This window comes from Dermacentor silvarum, chromosome 1, assembly GCF_013339745.2.
Source record: "Dermacentor silvarum isolate Dsil-2018 chromosome 1, BIME_Dsil_1.4, whole genome shotgun sequence".
NCBI lineage: Eukaryota > Metazoa > Arthropoda > Arachnida > Ixodida > Ixodidae > Dermacentor > Dermacentor silvarum.
In genome coordinates, this window is record NC_051154.1 from 262,793,794 (window position 1) to 262,817,947 (window position 24,154).

A 24,154-nucleotide genomic window follows, 5' to 3' on the forward strand; every position below is an offset into this window, starting at 1 on the left:
ACCCGTTGGAGCATCAAAAGCTAACATTTTGTTTTTGCTGTACCTTAAAACTTACGCGAATTTGTTATAATGATTGGAAGGGTTTTGCAAATGCAACATTCACAACTTAGTGGTGTATTTCAGGGTGGTCTATGATATATGATTGCTGACCGCTTTGGATGTATTATTACGTGCAGTTTACAGAATTCCGATATCGTTTTAGTTGCAGAGGTACAGAGTGCTATGTGTCAAGTTTTATTTTTCGAAATTTTGCAATCCTATAAAATTTTACGTAAAAAAGTAGACAGCCTAAATAAAATATCCCTTCCTGAAATTACTACACTTTTACTGTTTTTCTAAACTCAACATAACTAAGCAGATTTGGTGCTGTGGTTGCTCTGAGAAATGATTGCCGATTTCCCATGTATTTGAATGGGGGCCCCAAGCTCAATGTTCCCCTTAAGTTCGAGCTTGAAAGATAGACTTGTTGGTAAGATATTGTTACGGGGATAACATTTATTTAGGGAGTATTGCTATATACAAGGTTTAGACAAGCAGCGGCGACGGATGCAAGGCTGTCACGCGCCTCTGGCTACTTCGTCGCCGTCGTCGTCGTCCAACCGACAGTAGCAGCCCCTTCACCGTCTCGTGGCACTACACGCCCCCCCCCCCCCCCCCCCCCCCCCCCACGGCGGGAGCGCCGACCCGGTCTTGCTACGATGGACCAGAGGGTCCAGTTACGCACGGCTTAAGTCTCGCAACGTGCACGATAGCAGAGTGCGGGGGCGTAGACGGCGCTGGCGCGGTGACTGGCTCGATCTCATAAGTAACGTCGGTGACTTGACGTAACACCCTGTAGGGACCATCGTAGCGGGACAATAGCTTTTCGGAGAGACCGATGCGGCGGGACGGAGACCACAGTAGCACGAGGGCGCCTGGGGACTAAGAAACGTCTCTGTGGCGACTATCATACAGGGCTTTTTGGGAAGCCTGAGACACTGTGAGCCGTTCACGAGCGATCTGGCGAGCTGTGTCGGCGCGCGCTATGGCGTCGCGAACGTACGTGGTGGTTGAGCTGACAGGAAGTAAAGTATCGAGAGGCAGAGAAGGTTCGCGTCCATACAGGAGATAAAACGGGGAGTAGCCAGTGGTGTCATGTCGGGACGAGTTGTAGGCGAAAGTAACGTACGGCAAAGTAGCGTCCCAATCGCGGTGATCGGCGGAGACGTACATTGAAAGCGTATTGGTCAGAGTTCGGTTCAGGCGCTCTGTGAGTCCATTCGTCTGCGGGTGATAAGCAGTTGTGAGCTTCAGGTGGGTAAAGCAGGAACGAAGGATGTCATCGATGACGCGAGACAAAAACTATCGGCCTTGATCGGTCAGAAGCTGTCGAGGAGCACCATGATGTAGGCTGATGTCATGAAGGAGAAAGTCGGCGATATCCGTAGCGCAGCTGGTTGGGAGGGCACGGGTAATGGCGTATCGCGTCGCGTAGTCGGTCGCGACGGCGACCCACTTGTTGCCTGATGTCGAGGTTGGAAAGGGGCCATGAAGGTCGAGCCCAACATGAAAGAATGGTTCGGTGGGAATGTCTATAGGATGAAGCAGACCGGCAGGTAACATAGCTGGCCTCTTGCGGGGCTGGCATTTGTCGTAGCTAGCGACATATCGTTGGACGGAGCGATAGAGACCAGGCCAGAAGAAACGGCGCCTGACACGATCATAAGTGCGGGTGACACCAAGGTGACCAGCAGTGGGCTCATCGTGAAGCTGGTGAAGGACATCTGATGGGCAGGCACATCTGATGGGACATCTGATGGGCAGGCACGACAAGGAGGCGTTCAGGGCCCTCAGGATGCATATTATGGCGGTATAAGGTGTCGTCCTGAAGGAACAACAAGTGGAGTGAAGGGTCGGGTGTGGCGGAGTTGAGACGGTCGATGATAGACTGTAAAGCCGAGTCACGGCGCTGGACGTCCTTTTTCGTGATCTTGTTGAGGTGTCGATAATCAACACAAAATCGCCAGGTGTTGTACTTTTTCTTGACCAGCACAACAGGAGCGGCCCAAGGTCTCAAGGACGGTTCGATGATGTTCTTGGCCAGCATTTTATGACTTCCTTTTGGATCGTGGCGCGTTCCGCAGCGGAAACGCGATAAGGGCGCCGGTGAACCGGTTGAGCATCACCGGTGTGGATGGAGTGCTGAATAACTGTTCTCTGGCCTAAAGGGCGATTTTCGAGATCAAAGATATCGGTATACGACAGCAAGACCCGGCGAAGATCTTCTGCTTGCGTATGCGGGAGGTCGGCTGATATCATTATCTCGAAATTGGCACATAGCGACGAGTTGGCTGTGAGAGAGCCGGAAACAGTTCGAGGGCCGTCGACGGCTAACACAGAAATCGCGCATTCCTGCAACGACGACACGGTGGCATGCGCGATACCAGCAGGTAGCACGTGGGTAGAAAAACCAAAGTTTAAAAGCAGCAGGCAGGTTCTGTTGTCACGTACGGTAACCACAGTGTGCGGGAGAACGACACAGTGCATCAGGACCACATCGAGAATCAGGGAAACAACGTATTCACGATCGCACACAGGAGGAGAGGGACTTAATGGGAGGCTTGTGGTGACAGGTGGAGGAACTCGACAGAACATAAGGCGCTGGGAGTGTCCGATATTACGTGGGCATCAAAAGGGAGTTCCAGTTGAAGGACACCTGTGGAGCAGTCGATAAGGGCTGAGTGCGTCAAGAGAATGTCTAGGCCGAGGATCACGTCGTGGGGACACTGCGCAAGCACGGCAAACAAACCAATGGTCTGATGGCCAGCAATGCACACTCGGGCGGTGCACATACCAAGAACGGCAGACGAGCTGCCATCAGCGACCCGTACTGTGCTCTGAATTGCGGGCGTAATCACTTTGCGGAGCTGAGTATGGAGAGCAGCGCTCATTATTGAAATCTGCGCTCCGGTGTCTATGAGGGCCGTAACGGTGACGTCGTCCACTCGAATGTCCAGAAGGTTTCGGCGCGTAGGTACAGTCAACAGAGGATTTGTATATCGGGTCACTGATGCAGCGTCACCTCCGGAAGCTGCACGGCTTAGTTTTCCGAAGCGTAGGTGCCAGGCCGTGCAGGGGACGATGACCGGTATGGTCGTGGCGATCGAGATCGACGGCCTTGTGGGGACGGTGAGCGGCTAAACCTGGAGTGTGGAACGGCGGTATCGGAAGCATCGCAAGCATGTGGATCAGAGCGAGGGAAAACCGTCGAATGTTGCCTCCAGGACGACGCCAAGATCCAGTGCTCCAGTTTGAAGGCAACGACCAGCTACTGCGGCAGTCACGGGCAATGTGCCTAACGCGAGAGCAGTTGAAACATATGGGTCGGTCGTCTGCCGTCCTCTAGTCAGCCGGGTTTCTGTAGCGCGAAGGGTAGACCTGGTTCTGGGTGACATTTGCAGGGGTACGTTCGGATGTACGGATGGAACAGACGGCCGATGATAATCCCATGTTCGCGAACTCCTGGCGGACGACTGCTTGTATGAGTGACACGGTGGGCAGGTTGGCTGACTGAACGTCTGGAAGAATGGCCGTAGGAGCTAGAGCATCGAGTTCGGGGCGGACAATACGCGTTACATCTTCTGACGCTGTAGCCTGTACAGGCGTCGGTGGGTCTTCGCATGATGATGTGGCGGCGGTGTTAGGTAGCTGAAGGAACTGGCGGGTGATGCGGTGACTCTTCCCTTGTTCAAAGCGCTGGCATTCCTTAACTATGGCGTCCACCGTCGTACAGTCCTTACACACCAGTAGATTAAACGCGTCGTCGGCTATTCCTTTCAAAATATGCGATATCTTGTCATCTTCGGCCATTTTTGCGTCAACTTTTCGACAACGGCCCAGTACGTCCGGTATGTACGAAATGTACGATTCAGTGGTCTTCTGGATACGAGATCTCAACTCCTTTTTAGCGGCCTGCTGTCGGCCAAATGATCTGCCAGGCAACTCACGCAGCTTCGCCTTGCAAGCGTCCCAACTTATAAGATCTTCTTCATGCGTCCGGTACCACACGCGTGCTGTTCCTTTGAGATAGAATATTGCGTTGGCTAACATAACCGTGGGGTCCCACCTGTTGTGGTTGCTGACGCGTTCGTACATGTCGATCCAGTCTTCGACATCCAAGCCATCTGTGCCAGAAAAGGTTCCCGGGTCTTGTGGGTGCAAAAGAATCACAGGAGCCGGTGGCTGCTGCACCGTCGGCACTTCACTGGTCATCGCGGAGCAACCAAGACGGCGACCGCTTCTAAGTTCCGTGCTTGGTTGACGGAGCTGGCACCTTGACAGATTTACCCCGCACCTCCACCAAAAGATGTTACGCGGATAACGTTTATTTAGGGAGTATTGCTATATACAAGGTTTGGACAAGCAGCGGCGACGGATGCAAGGCTGTCACGCGCCTCTGGCTACTTCGTCGCCGTCGTCTTCGTCCGACCTACAGTAGCAGCCCCTTCACTGTCTCGTGGCAATATGTTTGTAAGCGTGCGATCGTGACCTAATGAGCTGGAGCACTGGCGTCCTGGGCTCAACGGCAGGGGATAGGTTTGTAGAGCGGCTTGGGAAGGAAGAGGAGAGAATAAAGGGAGAATGCAGGGATGTTATTCAGAGGCGTGTCTGGTTGGCTAAAAATTAAAATGCTGTGGTCGTCATACCACCTTACATTCCATCAGCATAATTTCTATTTCATTCGGCTATTATTGTGCTATCGTCAATCAATCGAGATTAGGCCACCGTCGTCATGGCATCGTAAGTGTGTCTCAATTATTTATCGCCATCACTTCAGGCAAACCCCCACTTATAAACAACCTGCGGCCCATCTCCCTTACATCATGCATCGCTAAGGTTGCGAAGCACGCGATACACAACAGGATCACTGAGCATATTGAGAATAAGGGGCTCTTTAGACACAAACTAATTGGCTTTAGACAGGCGTTGTCCACACAGGACGCTATGCTTTTGCTTAAGAGTGAAATCTTTGATAACATGACTCGTGACGTGAGAGGGATCCTGGCACTAGACCTCTCCAAGGCCTTCGACAGGGTCGCGCATAGACACATCCTAACAGAGATTTCCTCTCTTAACCTGGGTCAGCGTTTTCATGACTACACCAAGTCTTTTCTCGCGGATCGCAAGGCACACCTCCAACTAGGCACGGTCTCGGGAGGGCCCTACCAGCTAGGCAACTGCGGCTCCCCGCAGGGCTCGGTCCTCTCCCCACTCTTATTTAATATAGCCATGCACAAACTCTCCACTTGCCTCGCTGCAATCCCGAACATGCGTCACGCCATATATGCGGACGACATCACGATCTGGGCGCCTGGCGGCTCGCTTGCCAGGCTCGAACACTCGTTACAAAGCGCGTTGGAGGCAACGGAAAACTTTCTTTCCAGCACGGGCCTTGAACTCTCCTCCGCTAAATCAGAACTACTGTTACACCGACAGTCCAGACAATGGGTCCGAAACCTTGAGCCTCTGAAAACTCTGCCGATAGAAATTCGAGCTAAGAATGGACATCCCATACCAAGGATGGACTCGGTCAAGATTGCAGGTCTCCACATTGATGCTAAGGGCTGTAACTCGACGGCCCTCAACAGGCTCACTGGACAGGTTAGTAATGCCCTGAGACTTTTAGCCCGCATCTCAAATCGGAGAGGCGGTCTCAAAGAGGACAATGTGCTCAGAGCTTACCAGGAATTCTTCTTAAGTCATGTTACTTACATCGCGCCGTACCTTAATTGGGGTAAGGCGGAAAAGGCCAAACTCGACTCTCTAATCAGAACCGGTATCAAGCGCGTGCTTGGCCTTCCGCAGTCCACGAGCACCGAGAAGCTGCTGGAGCTAGGACTCCACAACACTATCGATGAGCTAATAGAAGCTCACACAGTGGCTCAAATAATGAGACTGTCGTCCTCTAAGCCAGGGATCAAGATTTTAGAAGCGGGTATCCAACCCAGACATGAACCGGGGACAAAAATTAGCCTGACCCAGCAAGCCAGAACTGGCATCATGGTTGATCGGGTCCCGCGAAAGATCCACCCAGTGCATAACGAGGGTAGAAGATTCGCGAGAGCCAAGTCGATCCTTAAAAAGGTCAATCAGCACAAACTAGGGGCCCTCTTTGTCGATGCTGCCAGATATGACAGTAGGGATAAGTTCGCTCTATCGGTTGTAGACGCGGAGGGCAACCTGCTTAATGCAGCTTCTGTCTATACTAAGTTTGCCAATGTGGCGGAGGAAGCTGCGATTGTTCTGGCTTTTCACAGCGCAAAAGTTCCCCCTGTCATCTCGGACTCACGCACAGCAGTTAGATCCTTCTCGGCCGCACTCGTGTCTGAACAGGCGAACAATATTGTGAACAAAGCACATCAAAGAACTCGGGAGAGCAGCGAAGGAGGATACCACATCTCGTGGTTCCCAGCCCATATAGATGCCTCAGTTAACCCGCTCGGACGTAATCCTAACGAGCAGGCCCACCGGATGGCGCGCGATTTCACGTACCGCGCTGTCGGGGGTAGCCAGGCTCGGAACGAGGTCAACATCCACAAAGATCCATTATGTACTTTCCACGAAATTGTTTCATATTATCGTCTCGGCAGGAAGACATTTCGACCCCCCCCCCACCCCAAATTGAACAAACCTCGGGCTAGCACACTCAGACTTCTGCAAACCGGTTCGTATCCCACTCCCCGGTCCCTTAACAGGATAGACCCTGACCACTCACAGTCTTGCTCCAAATGTGGTCATGACTCATGCTCTTTTGATCACATGCTCTGGTTGTGCCCAGCTCTTAACGCCTCTCCACCCATCACGAAAGATCAATGGGAGGAATCCCTCAAGAGCAGCAATCTTCAAATTCAACTCCAGGCTGTCCAGAGGGCCCACGACATCGCGACGGGACTTGGTCTCCCGGTCCCATCGTGGGCGGAGCCACCGACTTAATCTGGGGGAGCCTTCGGCTCGCCTAGATGTCAATTTCTCGGGACTCAAATAAAGTTCTTGTCATGTCATGTCATCACTTCAGAATCATCCCATCATCGTCATGCCGTCGTCATGCTCATATGCCTTCGTCGTTCAAACGACATCATTCCTTCTTCGTAATTCCATCGTCGTCACTGCATGCACCGTCGGCCTGCGGTGCTTGTTCTACCGTCGTGACATAACCTTGGCGAGCGATGGTGATAACAAAGCGGGTCAATCAGGGAGACAGTATATGGTCGCATATAGCTGAATTACTTGAAACATCATGAGAAACACTACGTATTCTAAATAGAGGTGTCTTAGCTGACACGGTGTGTCGCTTCTCGTTCGCTACATTGTGTGAATGTTAATCGCATTAACTTTGATAGTCATCTTAACTTGGGTTCTGTCGGAATTCTTTCGTCTTCGCGACACTAAAAAACTGTGGTCCACATTGTTCCCAGCTTATTAACACCTCGAATTCCAAGAGGTGATCGTGCTCAGGCGTGTGACGGATTACCCGATCTTTGATGGAGGTAGCGGTGTAATTTCGACAGCGGCGCTGCCTATCAACAAGGGGATGCGCATTTGGATGGGTGGGAATAGCGGCGAAAGGCAAACTTCACGAGTTGCTAGACATCACAGAGTCGAATCAAACTGACAAACAGTTAGAAAAATATATGCATTGCAATCGCGCTAAAAATTGGAAACTATTGGATTGGTCCCAGATATCCAAGCTATCCTTAACGGGAGTCAATGAGATGAGTTTCAGTACAGCTCGTTACATTCTTCTAGAGCGGAAGACGTGCCTAGAGGCAGAGTCGGCTGCAATATTTCGTTGCTGCACAAAAATATGTAGATTTTCCGCGTGATCTTTTTAATGGAAAACAAAAATTAAATACGTTTTCAAGAAGTTCTTAGAGTACTTAAATAAAATTGTACCAAATAAATTCTGAAAAGTTCATTTACAACTTTTTTGTGTGTTAAGGCAAAGGACAACTCACTACTGGTTTTCATTATTTTTCTTCGTTATATTTTCAAGTGAGTTGAGTTTCCGCCGTAGTTTATTGCACAGTTAGTCCTACTAATTAAATTGAGACTTTCAAGCGCCCAGTGTTCCTAGATAAATACTTTAAGTATATGTGGAAGCTGCGAAATTTCTCAACATTGGTGAGAGGGATGTGAAAAACAAAACATAAATGCAGAACAATTTATTGTCTCAGTAAATGTTTATGTTAAATGCTATTTCCACTCATTAAGTGGCTCAACCCTCGTGTTCTCAGCCTTGTATATGTTTTTTGTAGCACTAGGTGCGTTGTCTGCGAATTTACGTGAATAAACAAGCAGGTCATATTTTAATATGATGGCGAAAAAAACACAAAAAATACCTACGTTGCCTACGCTTTACATGCACAGTACGGAAACACAAGTAGACAGAGTCCAAACTTGCATATATTTCGAAACAAGAATGCCTAAATTGTCGACGGACAAACTGACATCATTATAACGAAGCCAAAGAAAGCAATAAAAATGGCATGTCCCGTGTGAAAATATGATGAGCGTTAGCCTTGCGGGGTCACCAATTTCTGTTTAACGAAAAAAGCTTCTGGCCGTATATTCTGGTATTCCTGAAAGCCAGTAGACCAGCGTATTTAAATTTACATTCGCGCCAAAATTATTGGCTCGCCTTCCATCACTGTACATCTGAATGACTATATGAGATTCAAAAGTGATATGAAATGGCTGGCTGAGGTTAGTACGGTAGTGTTCACCTATGCCTTCGCTATAGTACGTTGCCGCACACTTTAAAGCACGAGCATAGTGATCAAACGATGTGCTTTTCTGTAACTTCCTCCCTAAATGTAAGCAGGAGTTCTGCCACTCCCGGTGGTTGTTGCCAGCGTGATCGCTCCCTATTTTCCTAATTGTCTATTGTATGGTTTGTTTTCATACCAAATATTCACATATTAATCTGTGCGTGTTCGGCTAGTAATGAAATGTTTATTTCTCTCACAGTTAAATTATAAAGTTACCAGCAAAAAGGGATGCAGGGTGAAAACCTGCTTTGATGCAGCTTGAAGACCACCCGGCGGCCGTTGGTCATATGACAGTATCTTCGCAATAATCGAGAACTCGACCTAGCTTCGTATAGGCAAAAGGGTCGAACAGAACCGGGCCGGCCAACGCATGGTACTTTCGGGCTCGGGCCAGGCCCGGACCTCAAAAACCGGCCCGTGCGAAAATATGATCAGATAGTCAGATACTCTACTTCTGATAGTCTGATGAGCAGATTCCCATATAATTATGAAAGATTGAGTAAAACAGCTTAAGGCGTAACCTACTTCCCTGTTCAAGCAAAAGGATCCAGTCAAGTTCTTTTCCCCTCTTACACTTAGAAAGCGGTTGTATCTCCCCAGGACGAATAGTGTCGCGACGGATTGGATTTTTTCTAGCGCATTATTATGCAAAAAAAATTCTTGGGCTTTACATGCACAACTACGATGTGATTATGAGGCACGCCGTAGTGGGGGACTCCGGAATAATTTAGACCACCTGGGGTTCTATAACGTGCACGCAATGATGCATTAATATGCACATCAGAAAACGGATCTCACACAGGGCATGCCTACTTTAAAATTGGTAAAACTTGTTTGATACGCTGATTCTTTTACGTCATTACGTACATATTTTAAACTTTGTTGCAAGAAGTGAAGGGCACGCCCTGCATTTCTAACTATGGTATTAACATGTTATGACCAAGAGCCACCCTCTGACAGCATAAGACCTAAATATTTTACTGGTGAATTATTTTTTATTTCTCCGCCACTTAACAAATACTTATATCTAATTTTGTTATATTTTTCTAGTGAAGTTAATGTGTACATAATTGTTTATGTTCAGAGACACGCTATTAGTGACACGCCATTTTCATACGTGCTTCAAGTCGGCCGCCAATAAAAACAATGCCTTATTACATGCCCTTGTACACAGTACACAATCATCCACTAAAATTGTATCTCAGTTTCGATAACATCACACATACTGTTAATAAAAACAAAACAAGAAATACGGTAGAGACATTTATTTAAGAGTGGAATGCGATAGCATTCAAAGATCCCTGACTGCTTCTCACGCTTCCTGACAACTGCAGCTTAAGTAACCGTAAAGGTTACCGGGAAACACTGGCGGCGAACGCTATGCACGAAGGCGAGCTTTCTGGTAGAAACACAGCCTCTTGCGTGGGGCGATCCCGGAGATATTGCACAGCCGCGCCAAAAAAAATTGCATAATTTTCAGGTTTCCGCTTTTGTTTCGTACTTTTAATATTTCAGTCTGAGAAGATTTAACATAAAAGGCATGCGCTGTGGGTGTTTTGTTTTATGACATTTGTTTGTGGATTGTCATTCTCAAAATCCCGAGGAATAGCTTAGCCAAGAATGCAAGACAAGGTATGAGCAACATTAATGATAGAATGGTGTGGCAATATAACCCGCATATGCCACATATCATATAAGAAGGCGTGGCATATATATGTACCTAAATATATTAGGAGGGCCTGCGTAGTTGGGGATGATTTTCTCCGCCACCCGCCGACATCGCACGCCGACGCCGGTTGCCGACGCCGGATTTTCTGTGACACGGGGCCCTTAACGCTATCGCGTTAGAACTGCTTACGTGTGGGTAAGCGAAAGCGATATAGTCCCTTTGGTGAAATAAATGGCTTTTACGCACTAGGGAGCCTACATGCAAGCAGCTACATGCAAGCAGCGCTTGCATGTAGGCTCCCTATTCCACACGTTCCGTGTCCGCGCAAGCTCTCCCCTGCGTTATAACAGCGCCGAGGCCAAATGAAAACACGCCAAACGTCTGAACGCACTCGCTTGCCCACGAGTTCATAGCTCGAAGGAGCGCTCCGCGGCGTTCAGTTGGACATTAATACATTTTATTTCATTTAGCTATTTTATACACTCATGACGTGGCGCCACCCCCTACCCATTGGCTGCGCCGTCATGTGCCTAACGACGCACGCACTAGGCCCCACGTTTAGTCAGCCAGATGACTTCGACGTGACGTGTGCAATGACGCACGCACTATATGCGCACCTTTAGTGAATTGCAACCGTGGAGCAGCTGTGGCGTCGGGGGAGCGCGCTCGACTCGCGCCCCGGTGGCCGGAGCTCAATTCCCACCCAGATGAAAATTCACGTGTTTTTCCTTTCAAATGAATTAATTTACTTTGTTTATAGGAACCTCCCGGCTAAATTTGTCGTCAATTAGAGCATTTGTGACGTGTTTTTTACTCTTTGCCGTTGGCCATTTTTGGTACCGTCATTCGATCGCGCCGCCGACTACAATTGACGTCGGTTTTTCGCGTAATGAGACATATAATGTTTTCGCATTAAAAAAAGAAAGAATCGGCCCCAACATGGAGCCTTGCGGCACACCAGACGTAACAGCAACATCATCTGAGCAACTCCCATTCAAAACAGCTCTTCGACGTACTTAAAACGGAGTTAGAGCCTGTATATTCATGAAGTACTTAAGTGTTAATAGTACCGCTAATCTTATCTGGTCAACCTATTACCGCTAATCTCACCTGGTATATCGACATTAGTAGCACTGCGGTTCCAACGTTGGGTTATTTGCTCCGCTACATTTATAATATGTCACCATCCTCTCTCAAGTTACTACTATAGAAAACACTAATATGAACAAAATTTGAATATGCATCCAATGTGTGAAATTCCATTATATTTATTACCTCATTAGAACTCGAAATTACTCTACTCGTTTTATATGCTGAACTTATCATCGAATAGCTACTCTAACCTCAAATAAAACTAAACTTCAATTTGTAACCCTTAAACTGATACAGTCGTACCCGGATATATCGAATCTGAAGGGGATCACAAAAAAGTTCGATATATAGGTAATTCGATCTATAAAATAATAGGCCCTGAGGCAAACGGTGGCTTAGCGATTGGTGCGTCCGAGAGCAGCTCACTCCACGCAACTCGGGGGAAAAAAAGCAAGCCCACTTTATTTACCCGCAAAAAAATTCCTGGATCACTTTCAACTTCATTGAAAAGTCCAAGCTGATTCTTTTTTTTACACTAGTAGCGGCCATCGCTTGCGGAAAATAAACTCATGAATAGGCACTGAACCCACAAGACGACGCCTCGAAAATCGGATAGAAGGAATGTTGACATTCGAGGTAGCTTGCGAGCTAGCCGAACAGCTCGACGGGGCTCAACTGACTGCACATTCTCTTCTCTATCTCTAGATGGTAGATTACCTCAAAATGCACAAAGAAGTGCACTATGAGGTCTTCTGCGTGGCGCCGCGTTCGATATATCGAAGGTGCTGGTGAACGGGCGTTCTACGAGTATATACGCGTGCACCAGCCCGATACATTTGCATGGAATTTTCAAGGGGATTTTACAGCTGTTCGATATACAGAATAATTCGTTATAAGTTGGTTTGATATATCCGGGTACGACTGTATCCCCGTCACAGCGTATATCGCATCATATTGATCAGCTGTACAATATACGTATCAGATTTAGTCACATTAACTTGCTTAAGCTCTTTCTTGCCTCGCACAGCCCTTGAATGGAGTCGTCTCCTCAAAGAAATACTAAAGAGTACTAATAAACGCAAGTTTCATGCAACATCAACTAGCGTAGAGGTTGTGTAGTCTGAATTTGTTAATTACTATGTTCCTTTTTAATTCTTTGTAATATCCGGTAATAAGGTGTAATTGTAGAGCTGCCTTCCTGGTGCGCACTGCAGTTTTTTCCACTCACAACCAGCTAAAACAATATGATTATAAAGTTACTTTTTAATTATTGCATTATTTGTTTAGCCTGCTCAACCCACTCCCTTCTGTAATGCCTTCGAGCGCTGACGGCGCAAATAAATAAATCATTAAACTGTAAAAAGCATTTCTTGGATTAGCGTTGGTCACCACCGGCAATGTTTCATCATCATCATTATCAGCATATTTTTATGTCCATGGCAGGACGAAGGCCTCTCCCAGCTATCTCCAATGACCCCTGTCTGGCGAGTATAAAATGTGTGCATTATTTAAAGCTACATAGTTTAACACTACATAGCTAAATTCAGTTTTTCCTTCTGAAATAACTAATCAGTCGTCGCTCTTAGCCGCTTATTTTGTCTGTGCATGAAAGTCTCTCGTCTTCTTTGCTCAAATGACAACCTAATCAACGAGCTCTTGAAGCTTATATCGCTTTGTTAAGTAAGTTTCTATGTGTTTTTGGACTTACGCGCTCAAATAAAAAGAACGTACATTGTTTTATAAATGCAGTGGATGAAAATGTTGCGAGAAGACACAGCCGTGTAATACATTTGAGCTTTTCATTACATGCCTATAGCCAGGAAGTTTATGCAAACAAATGCTTGTGTATTATTACATTCTCAAGTTCCTACGGCATTTCCCCTACATGTGAAGAAGCCAGTTTAACTTTAAATGATTCACAATTCCACTTAGTGATGTTTCGACCATATATTTGATAGAGAGAAATGTGCATGACAAATAGGAACATAAGTTGGAGGACAAAATTGTTATCAAATTTTGCAAAATCACCTGTGCTTACTATCTGAACAGCATATTTCTACCCTGGAACAGATAGGAAATTGAAATGAATCAGATGCATCAAAGTTTGCAGTGCGAGTATTATGAAGTATAGTTTCAGTTTTTTTTTCTTGCAATTTATGATATATGACAGCTGACGTGATGGCTTGAATTTCCTGTTTTACGTTTAGGCTACTGACACTGCAGAAAAAATATTTTTTGTCATGATACTGAATACAGGCAGCGGAGTGCGGCTGATAAACACATCGGGATAATGAGGTGTAATTGTGGATACATTTCTCGCTATGGGTAATATAGGAGCCTATTTCTCGCAAATGTGTGTCTTGGTTCAGAGCGCGTGTGTTGAAAGTGGATTGATTGATTGTCCGCGCTTTCCGTGCAGCTACCGAAGTGACCGTGAAAGCCTTTCGCTGTTTAAAGGTTTACGCCTTTCGATGCCAAGCGCCTGAGATACACCCAAAAAACCCGCTCGTCCGGAACAAGCAAGGTCGCAAGCATCATGCCAAGGTCGGGATTACCCTTCTACGGATTAGTCGCGTCCTTGAGAAAAAAAAAGAAAGGCCAGGGAGTGACAAGTCATTTTTAACGACGGGCTGTCGCTCTTACTGTTATCACAAATGACAACTTGCGCCAACGTACCACGGTTTGTCGGGAAGCTGTGATGGTTCATTAAAGAAATTAAATTATGGGGTTTTACGTGCCAAAACCACGATCTGATTATGAGGCACGCCGTAGTGGGGGACTCCGCAAATTTGGACCAGCTGGGGTTGTTTAACGTGCACCTAAATCTAAATACACTGGTGTTTTCGCATTTCGCCCCCATTGAAATGCGGCCGCCGTGGCCGGGATTCGATCCCGCGACCTCGTGCTCAGCAGCCCAACGCCATAGACACTGAGCAACCACGGCGGGTGGTTCATTCTTACGTAACTTGCATCATTGGGGCAGATTTAAAAATATGAAGTTCATGAGTCAGGCGGTGGTACCTAGGGGAAATGAACGCCCGAGAAAGATGGACTTGTACAGTCACTTTCTTTTGGGAGCGCTGATAACGTTGCAATTCAAACCACAATATAACTTCGTACACGGTATTTTTTCCAACAATTTAACAGAAGGCTAATCAGTCCTGATATTCTTAAACTTTTTAGCAGAGACCCTCTCAGATGACTTTAATATATATACAGTAAAGGGCTCTGTAATTTCCAGCGTGACTTAACGTAGGTACGTTGGCGTACTTCATGTAATAATCCCAGTCAGCCTACTCACATATACGGCATTACTAATCCCATCTACCATGGCCTCGGCTACATCCCAAGAAGCAATTGCCTACCTCTTCTCGTTGCTAAAGACTCGGTAGGCGTAAGAAAGGCCAAAATTCGAATAGGAATGTGCAGTTTGGAATGTATAGAACTTTCAGTAATATAGAACGTATGCATTACACTAGAGTCTGTCCAGAATCTGACAGTAACATTAATTTACTCTGACTATTCATTTATCATCAGTGTTAATAAAAAAACATGCTAAGCTTCTATCGCTAGGTTTGCGTCGGGAAGTCGCCTGACCTTGCACAAGTTCTACAATTCTACGCTCCAATATTCCACCATCAAGAGCTCGGCGCTTGTCATCACGTATAAGCTAAAAAGCAGCCTCGCCTTTAGAACGTATAGTCAGCGTCAAATGCTTTCGGATGCCGGAAGCTGAAAAAATATTTATATTTCTACGCCTGAGACACGCATTGTGGTATTCTGCTTTACAGCGTATACTGGTCTAGAGTAAACAAAAGTTTTGCATAGTTTTACTGGCTGCGGGCGTAGCTGCGTTGAAAATGAACTTATTCGCAGAACCTCGGTGGCGTAAACATTTGACGGCGACTGTGCTATTGAACACTTATTTTTTCTTTATTCTGCAAACATTTTTAATGAATGGCCTTCCAGCCAACGTCATGCAGTGCTTACACCTGGTTAATTTTCAGGACAGCCATCTCGGACATGATGTATTAAGTATAAGAACTGAACTATTATGTATTACGTCATTATGATCGCCAATGAGGTGTAATAAATATGTCAACAAATAAAGTGTAACAACATTGCCTATGAAATTTTGCTGAAATCTCAGGACTACTTCAAAACTTCGCCTGTTACCCGCCGTGGTTGCTGAGTGGCTATGGTGTTGGGCTGCTGAGCATGAGGTCGCGGGATCGAATCCCGGCCACGGCGGCCGCATTTCGATAGGAGCGAAATGCGAAAACACCCGTGTACTTAGATTTAGGTGCACGTTAAAGAACCCCAGGTGGTCCAATTTTCCGGAGTCCCCCACTACGGCGTGCCTTATAATCAGATCGTTGTTTTGGCACGTAAAACCTCATAATTTAATTTAACTTCACCTGTTCGTCTTGTGTGCGTCCCTATGCTTTCTAGGAAACATAAGGGCGAAATTCAAGGGTGAAATTGACATGTCCTGGGGGTGACACCTTAACAGAAAAGGGATGGTGTGACTTAGTGGGACCATATGAAAGGTTCAGCTGCCATTGTGCTACTCACGCACAAGGAACAACACTTTTGTATTTTATTGACAGGCAGTAGACAAAGTGATAAATGGTGTCATTGGACGCTGGCGTGATCATAACAAAACCACCGTACCGATATGGGTCATAAACAATTCTAATAAGGGAACATTTCTGCAAACCCTCACGGTCCTTTCTCATGTTTCTTCAATTGTTCAAACGCGTGAAATTTAGAGTAGGAGAATATTCTCTTCTTGTTGCGCTACTGAGCACGAGATCGCGGGATCGAATCCCCGCCGCGGCGGCCGCATTTCGATGGAGGCGAAATGCAAGAACGCCCGTGTGCTTGCGTTGTTGTGCACGTTAAAGAACCCCACGTGGTCAAAATTAATCCGGAGCCCTCCACTACGGCGTGTCTCATAATCAGAACTGGTTTTGATACGTAAAACTACAGAAAGAAGAACAAGAACATCTTTGCATGTACGATACGCTCAGAATCATGCCATACAGGATCAAGAAAGGCATAATATCGAACGCAACAAGAAAAAGAAAAAAAAAAAGCCGGCAGATCCCACGCCCTGTGGGAATCGATGTTATGCGAAGCAGTGTGCGCGGAGCCTACCGAGTTAACGAAACGACCTTTACAGCACCAAGACGTAGGTGGCTGTTTTATGACCTATATGATACGCATGTCATGGCATTCATGTCATGAGTCTTCAGAAGTCTCTTTAGCTACGCCTAAGGGACCTTAAAGGGACACTAAAGAGAAACAGGAAGTTGAGCTGGAATAAAAGAGGGACCTTCAGGAATGCATGCAGTTTTTGTTGGGTGCAAAAATATGAGTTATTAGCGGAGAAATTCGTAAACAAAGACCAAATATCTCTTCCTCAATTTCTCTCACCCCAGATTTGGCGCTGAAGCAGTGTCGTCACAGATTGCATTGCTCTCAGCGAATCAGAATGCGCCATGATACGTCACCGCTTGCGTAAACGGCCGAGGCGCTGGGCTGGATGAATCATGGCTGCATGCATGGTCGCTGCGTTTGCGTTCGCCGCGATGGATACCGTAGCTGCCGCTGAACCTTGCAACGAAGCGCTCGCCAGGAAAGCAGGACTGCATTTCAGCGATATTCAGTGAAACGGAGCGCGAAATGATCCTCTGTGCTCGAGCGGTAGGTGTTTCCGCGTGCGATGGCGGTGAACCGCCGGCCGCGCCGGCGGAATGCAGAGCTTCGTTTTCGTCGATGGGAGGCGAAGCGTCCGGTCCACCAGGCGACGATGTTCCCGACAGAACAAGCGTAGAAAGTTGTGCACGTACTCGGTATGGTTATTTCGTGGCTTTATTTAATGACATTCAGCACTCACCGAGCCGCCAGTTTGCTGCTGCAGCCCCACCGGTAGGAGGTTTGATGAAGGTCGCATTGAGGGAACAGCTGCTCGAGAAAGGACTGGCCTCTGGGGTACGCCAAGATACTTCCCGAGGGCAAGATTATACACATAATCCGAGGGCGAGAAATGCAGAGAGCACACCATCGGTTTCTCCGGCTCTTTTGCCGTTTTATCATCGGCAGAGCACTGAGCCATTGCGAACGCCGGGGAGCCGGGGCTCTCCGAGCGACGCCACATGAAACGACACAATCGAGTCAACACTGCCGCTGCCCCTGATCAAGCGCCTTGGGCCATTTATACAGCCCTCAACACTACACACACGAGGCATTTTCTGGCTGTTTCCCGCGAAGTCAACGTTTTTCGAGCCACGCAACACGCAACCAAACACCGTAGAGCGGAACAAGCGCGCGCGACGATGCATTGACCAAAAACGAAACTACGAAACTATCACGGCCGCATGTTTCGCCATGCTATTTTTTCTTATTTATTTAATTTTGTGCTAAACTTGTACTTCCTCGCTTGAAACGGTTTAAAAAGTTGGAAAATGCTGTTTATGTACGTTTAAGGCATATTTCATTTTGCATTTTATTAACAGCGATAAATCGCTCTCGACCAATCGCGACCGGCCTGCGTTTGTAATCTCCGACGTCACATCACGTAGTGCGGGAATTTCGAAGGGGCGTCAGCACCTATTCTTCAGTTTTTCGCTATTTTCTCGCTTATTAAACATCTGTTTGCAGTAAGAATGGTATGGCTGTGATCGTGAAAGGATAATCTACCATTTAAGCCCAACTTACGGTTTCTCTTTAGTGTCCCTTTAAGGCGAAAGCCTTAGTTATGCGCATCACTATGACTTCGACCAACTACCTTTAGCCTTTTCCTTCACTTCACCATCCGAACCCATTTCATTGATTTTTGAGTGTTAAACTTTTTTCGCTAAGTCATTGTCATTTTTTCTAAGTCATGGTCATGACTATGACTTCTACAACCATTCTTTCGTGTTTACTTCACTTAGTACGCACGTCCGAACCCATTTCAGTGGTTTTAGAGTGTTAATTGGTTTTCGCTGGGTCATCGTCATTTTAGGCGGCTGTTTCGTGACCTACATGACACGCATTTCATAACATTTATGTCATAACCTATCATTTATGTTCGTCATGCACTCTTGTCATACTATGCCAATTTTGGTACATACCGAGTTAACAAAACGACCATGAGAGCGCCAAGACGTAGGCGGCTAGATAGAAAAATAGATAGATAGATAGATAGATAGATAGATAGATAGATAGATAGATAGATAGATAGATAGATAGATAGATAGATAGATAGATAGATAGATAGATAGATAGATAGATAGATAGATAGATAGATAGATAGATAGATAGATACTGTCAAAGTGGCATATGTTCGCCAAGAAATGCTTCGCATTAAAGAAAGTGTAGCACTCACATGTGCGACGCCTGCAGCTGCAGAACTGCGTACCATTCTCGTACTTCGCGCACTTGCCAGTGACATTGAATTCGGGCCCTCCTAGCACTTTCACGCAGTACTCTGCGCAGGGCTTATCCACACACGGCTCCGGTGGTCTATGTACAGAGCGCAAGAAGCATGGTAAGAGTATAATAACGTGCTTTTTAACAAAATCGAAAACAATGGCAACCTGCAGCAAACTTGTTTTTTATATACAAAATACTGCAGACTTTAGAAATTCCAAACAGGAAGGCAAAACCAAAGGTAACTTCAAATGCAATGATTACAAACAAAGAAAAATAAAAGGTGAAAAAGGCTGTACAAACACTTTTCGTATGACCAGTTTATGCAGTTGCATTTATTAATAGCTTCAGAAGTTCTGTAGTGCTTTCGGAAAATCTTTGGTAAATATGAAATGTTCTGGTAATTTGTTCCAGTCCTCAATTGCTCGTGGGAAACAAGAATACCCTAAAGCATTAGTTCTGGTTAAATAAGGTGTCAGCATGTAGGTGTGCTTATGGCAGGCTTTACGTCTGGTTTCCAAACACTTTGGTATGGTTATGGCGTTTGGAAGGAGAGGTGGTAACGGATATCCTTGAAACTTGAAACATCTTACCAAATACATTACTACCATCAATAAGCCGTAAAGGGAAAACACACAGCAGAGAAGAATTCATTGCAGATAAAGAATGGTTTCCGCAACTTATTCAAGAGGACCAGCCCACAAGAACATTAATTCATTCGTGCAGAACACAAGGTGTTTAGAGATCTAGGAGGCCGTAAAATTAGCAAACCGACAAGGAAAAGTCCGAACCATATAGTTCGAATTATCACGGTTCAATGAGGGGTGCGAAAACACTAGCACAAGGGATGATTTCGCGAACTGAACTCTTATTGGTCGATGTTGTACTAAAAAAAGCAAATCACGCAGTTAAATGGCGACAATACGATAGCGGCAAACAGAGTCAGCGGTCTTCGAACGAAATCACACTACTCGATACTCTGTCGGCTATTTATGCAAATATAGTACATTCCAGAGCAGGCGATGGCGGTGGTTTCGGTACGAGGATGTGCTATCACGGCCTCAGGATAACATCGCACTTTGATCCAGCGGCATGGTATGCTACAGTGTTCGTGGCATCCATCCAGTCTTATTAATGCAATTAGCATTATTTGGGAACTTACATTGTGGTATGTTCGTATCTAACCTTCTTCGCGCCACAACGTGTGCAATTGGTTATGCACCACTGGGTATGTGCCCGAATATAACGCAACATGGGCCACTGGTGGGCGCCCCTGAGCCTGCGGCCGAATAGACAAAACGTGGACCACTGGTATGTGCAACTGGGTATATCAGCATTGGGTTGTGCCAATTTTCGGTCAATTTCTCAGAACGGGCGTGTGCCACACTCTTTAAAAAAATCCAGCAGAAGCCATCGCACGATGATGGTCGACGTTATTGCAGTTAGCATTGAAGCACTGTAGCGACACATCGTATCGGCTCCGAAGAGATACGTCATGTATGACGCGTGCATGCAGCCTTGCTGCTCGTACACGCTTATCACTTAGGGAGCCTACATGTCGCGTGCCTCCGTTTTTCTAAAACGCAAGGCGGAAACAATGGAAGACATTGAGAAAGACAGGGTGCTCTTCATGGACGAAATGGAGATCAACCAGAACTTCGAACATGATCGCTCCCTCGATTGTCTTTTGGAGGTACCACTCTACCGGAATTAACTGCGAATGTCGCCAACCATGCCCGTGTGTTTATGGTTGGGGGTTTTAAACACAAGATGGAAGCAAGTCATCGCTTACCACTTCACTGGTCGTTCAGCTGATGGAAGGATTTTCAAGGAGCAAGCGTTTCATTTAATGGAGCTCTGTTTCGAGGTTTCTTTGGGAGTGCTTGTCGTGACAAGTGACATGGGAGGAGCGAACGGGGCAGTGTGGCGCCTCCTTGGACTTTCAAGCCACAGACAATCAGAAACGGTCTGCTCTGCTGCACACCTCCACTTAGATGGCAGGGAGCTATATATCATGGCCGATCCTGCTCACGTTTTTTGAAAAATGTTCGTGGTCAGCTTCTTCGTGCAGTCAGTTTTACCCTGGCAGTATAGACGGCAAAGGAGCATGGCTTCCCAGGAATAACTGTTAGCATGGAACATGTTAAGGCTGTTCTCGAATATGATAGCAACAAGTACCTCGATATTGCTAATGAGCTGTCGGACTTTCACGTCAGCAGCGGACATTTCACAAAAATGAAGTAAACATCGCAGTGCTAATGTTCCGCGAAGCACCTCCTGCCATTCGGTATCTAATCAAGGAAAACGTCTTGAAGCCGGAAGCAGAAACAACTGCATGGCTTTTTGACCTTGTGACTAAGTGGTACACTTTGATGTCATCACGCCACCCCATCGTCGCTTTAAGCCATTTCGATCTCGCAAAGCACAAGGAAGCAGTTTGAACCTTGGAGCTTGCTTGTGCCACGTTCAGCCGAATGAACATGGGAATGACTGCACATTGGAGGCCCTCTCAAGCCGGTCTCTTGGTGTCGACAACTGTTGTACTGCGCCTGTCGGAGGAGCTCCTGGCGAAGCACGGATACCTCCTCACTGCCAGGTCAATCCAGTATTGCCTTCAAAATGTTTCCCCAGTGGTGAGGCTCAAGAAACCTGTTCCAAGTGCGTAAGATGTGAAATGCGCACTGAAGGCCATTTGTGTTAGCCCGTTTCTGCATACACCTAAGTTGTCAGCAGTAATTTGGCTGACCTCCTGGCTGACCAACTTGGGTGACTGGAGGTGTGACAATGGGTAGGTGCCGCTCTTCATAGAACCTCTTTGACGCCAACTTGGGTCACCGGGTATGTGCCACTGGCCATGTGCAACTCTTCAATTGCAAAAAAAAAAGATTAACTCCGAGTTTCCCCGGGGCTGGGAGGAACCAAATCCACGTCATGTACATTCAGACAATCTTGTCTGACTATATTTTTACAAAATCTTGTCTGGCTCGTATAACGCTATGCGCAAAGCGCTAGAAACAATACTATAGCGTTACTGAGATGAACTAAACTAAGAAACTATACTTCCTTCTAGATTGAGATTCCCGATGGGCAAACGGCGCTCAGCTGGGAGAAAAGCGGCTTGGCATGCATGAAACGGAACGCGTTGAATTTTTCAATCTGAGCCCATGATACGGAACAGAGGGGACATTGCTGACGTATGTGTTGCATCAGGCCAAGACATAGCTTCATGGTGATTGCGAGCATATTAGTAGAACAGTCAAAGGATGATGTGTAGCTGCAAATAACGATATGTTTATGTAATTAAATCACGGGGTGTTAACGTCCCGAACTTAGCAGTTGGCTAGAGGGACGCTGCAGTGGATGGCTCCGGATTAATTTTGACCACGTAGTGTTAGTTATGACGCTAAGTGCTAGTCCTTGTGGTGTTCTCGAAGTGTGTATTTGCTCATTTCCTCATGTTTGACAATCAAACGGAGAAAAGACGGCGAGAAAAGTTTGCAAAAATTCGACTATCCTCAAATCAATCAATCAATCAATTGATCAATCGAATAACAGTAACTAACGACCGAGCCACATGACTTGTTGTGTTGTTGCCGTTTGACGCATTGCATCGTGGCAGCAAGGAACCACAAGGGACACGTTTGTAATTACGTGAGTGCCAGACGACGGGCATGTATTGTAGTGGCACCAAACTCGCAGATCCAACTGAGGTTTTCATTAGTGCTAAGCTCATTTACTTATTCCGAAACTGCTAAATAAATTTCAGTAAGCGATACTCATCGACACAGGGGTCGAAGTTTGAAAAGAATTAAATACCCCGAAAGCAGTATTCAATGGAATTATACGTAAGCACCCATTTCATGGCCACTTATGCATGTGACGCTCCATAGACTGAGTTCAAAAGAGACGAAGATGGCTCAATCCCGGCCGCGGTGGCCGCATTTAGATGTGGGCGAAATGCAAAAACAGCCGTGCACCCGCGCATTGGGTTCACGTTGTCTGAACCGCGAAGCTACTGACAAAGCGTTGCTGTACTACTCACCACATTGCTACAGACAGAATTACGTATTAACCCTTGCGATAACAACCTACGGATTCATGATACGGCGCCAGCTACCATCGCTGTAAAATAAGTAAAATACCATCGCAAGGTACTTCCAGGCCCCAAACGGCATGCGCGTTGTCAGCGTGACATAGCATTCTTGAAAGAAAAGTCGCGAGCGCAGAGTTTTCAAGAAAGGAAACACAAGCAAGGCAGATGGCGACTATTGTTGTGTGACAAGGTAAGCCACAAAGGGTTGCAAACTTTTTGAAGAGTGTATCATAAACGCCGTAACCTCTAGTACAACTGTGAATGGTATTCGTGATCGCGGCTGTCTGCCTGTGTATATATTTCTTTATTTTTTGTCATTCACAGGACAGCCAAGTCAACTTTTATTTTCATATTTGACAAATGCCATTTTGCTACGGCTCACTACAGAGTGCTGCCGTACGACTCTTCGAACCAATTCTGGTTCGACAGGAAAGAGAACATGGAAATATGCGAAACGCGCAGCGCAAGGTTTCTTCAATGCCGCATATGTCCACTTTGGGCTCCATATTCTAAAATGCTACGCGATCAATACTTTATTGCTTATAGTTCTTCCACGTGGCAGTTACCAAACCTTTTTTGGCCTCTGCCACCTTTTTTGTGGGGCGTCTACAAATCGTTTTCATTGTTTAGCGTTGTACAACGACTCATGCAAAGGAACGATATTGGTCATGATGGCACAAGCGTGCTATGCTTCGTAAACAATATAAAAGGTACTAGCTCGCCAAGAACAAATGAAAGACATTGCTCACTTTATCTCGTCCGTCTTTGAGCAGGATAACGCTAGGAGAGTGGCGAAAATCACCAATTGGTAAGTCATTATTTCCGAGGGCTGTCTGACTTAAAAAAGGTCAGTCATGCCATAGAGAGATCGCTAAATAGAGAGTGCGAGAGGCACAGCTTTCTCCCTGAGCGTGTCCCGTATTCAGAATCCGTTTATTTTGTAACAGCGTACAGACAAAAACGTACGGCCTTCAACGTTTAACGAATAAAGGGAGTCTGGAACGAGCTACAATTGCCTTCTCGTGAAATCGCGTATTATATGCACTCAGCGATAGAACGTACTTAATTTTGCGA

At 46.4% G+C, this 24,154-nt stretch overlaps 1 long non-coding RNA gene across 2 annotated transcripts in view; it reads right to left on the minus strand.

Annotated features, from left to right (window-relative positions):
• Positions 1 to 23,948, minus strand: part of LOC119437119 (uncharacterized) — a 50,909-nt gene extending 26,961 nt beyond the window's left edge. For both annotated transcript variants that reach the window (XR_007464853.1, XR_005189228.2), the window contains exons 1-2: positions 23,830 to 23,948; positions 18,944 to 19,080 (exon numbers count right to left, since the gene is read on the minus strand). This is a non-coding gene — a long non-coding RNA (uncharacterized LOC119437119). The remainder of the gene's footprint in view (positions 1 to 18,943; positions 19,081 to 23,829) is intronic.
• Positions 23,949 to 24,154: the final 206 nt, after the last annotated feature.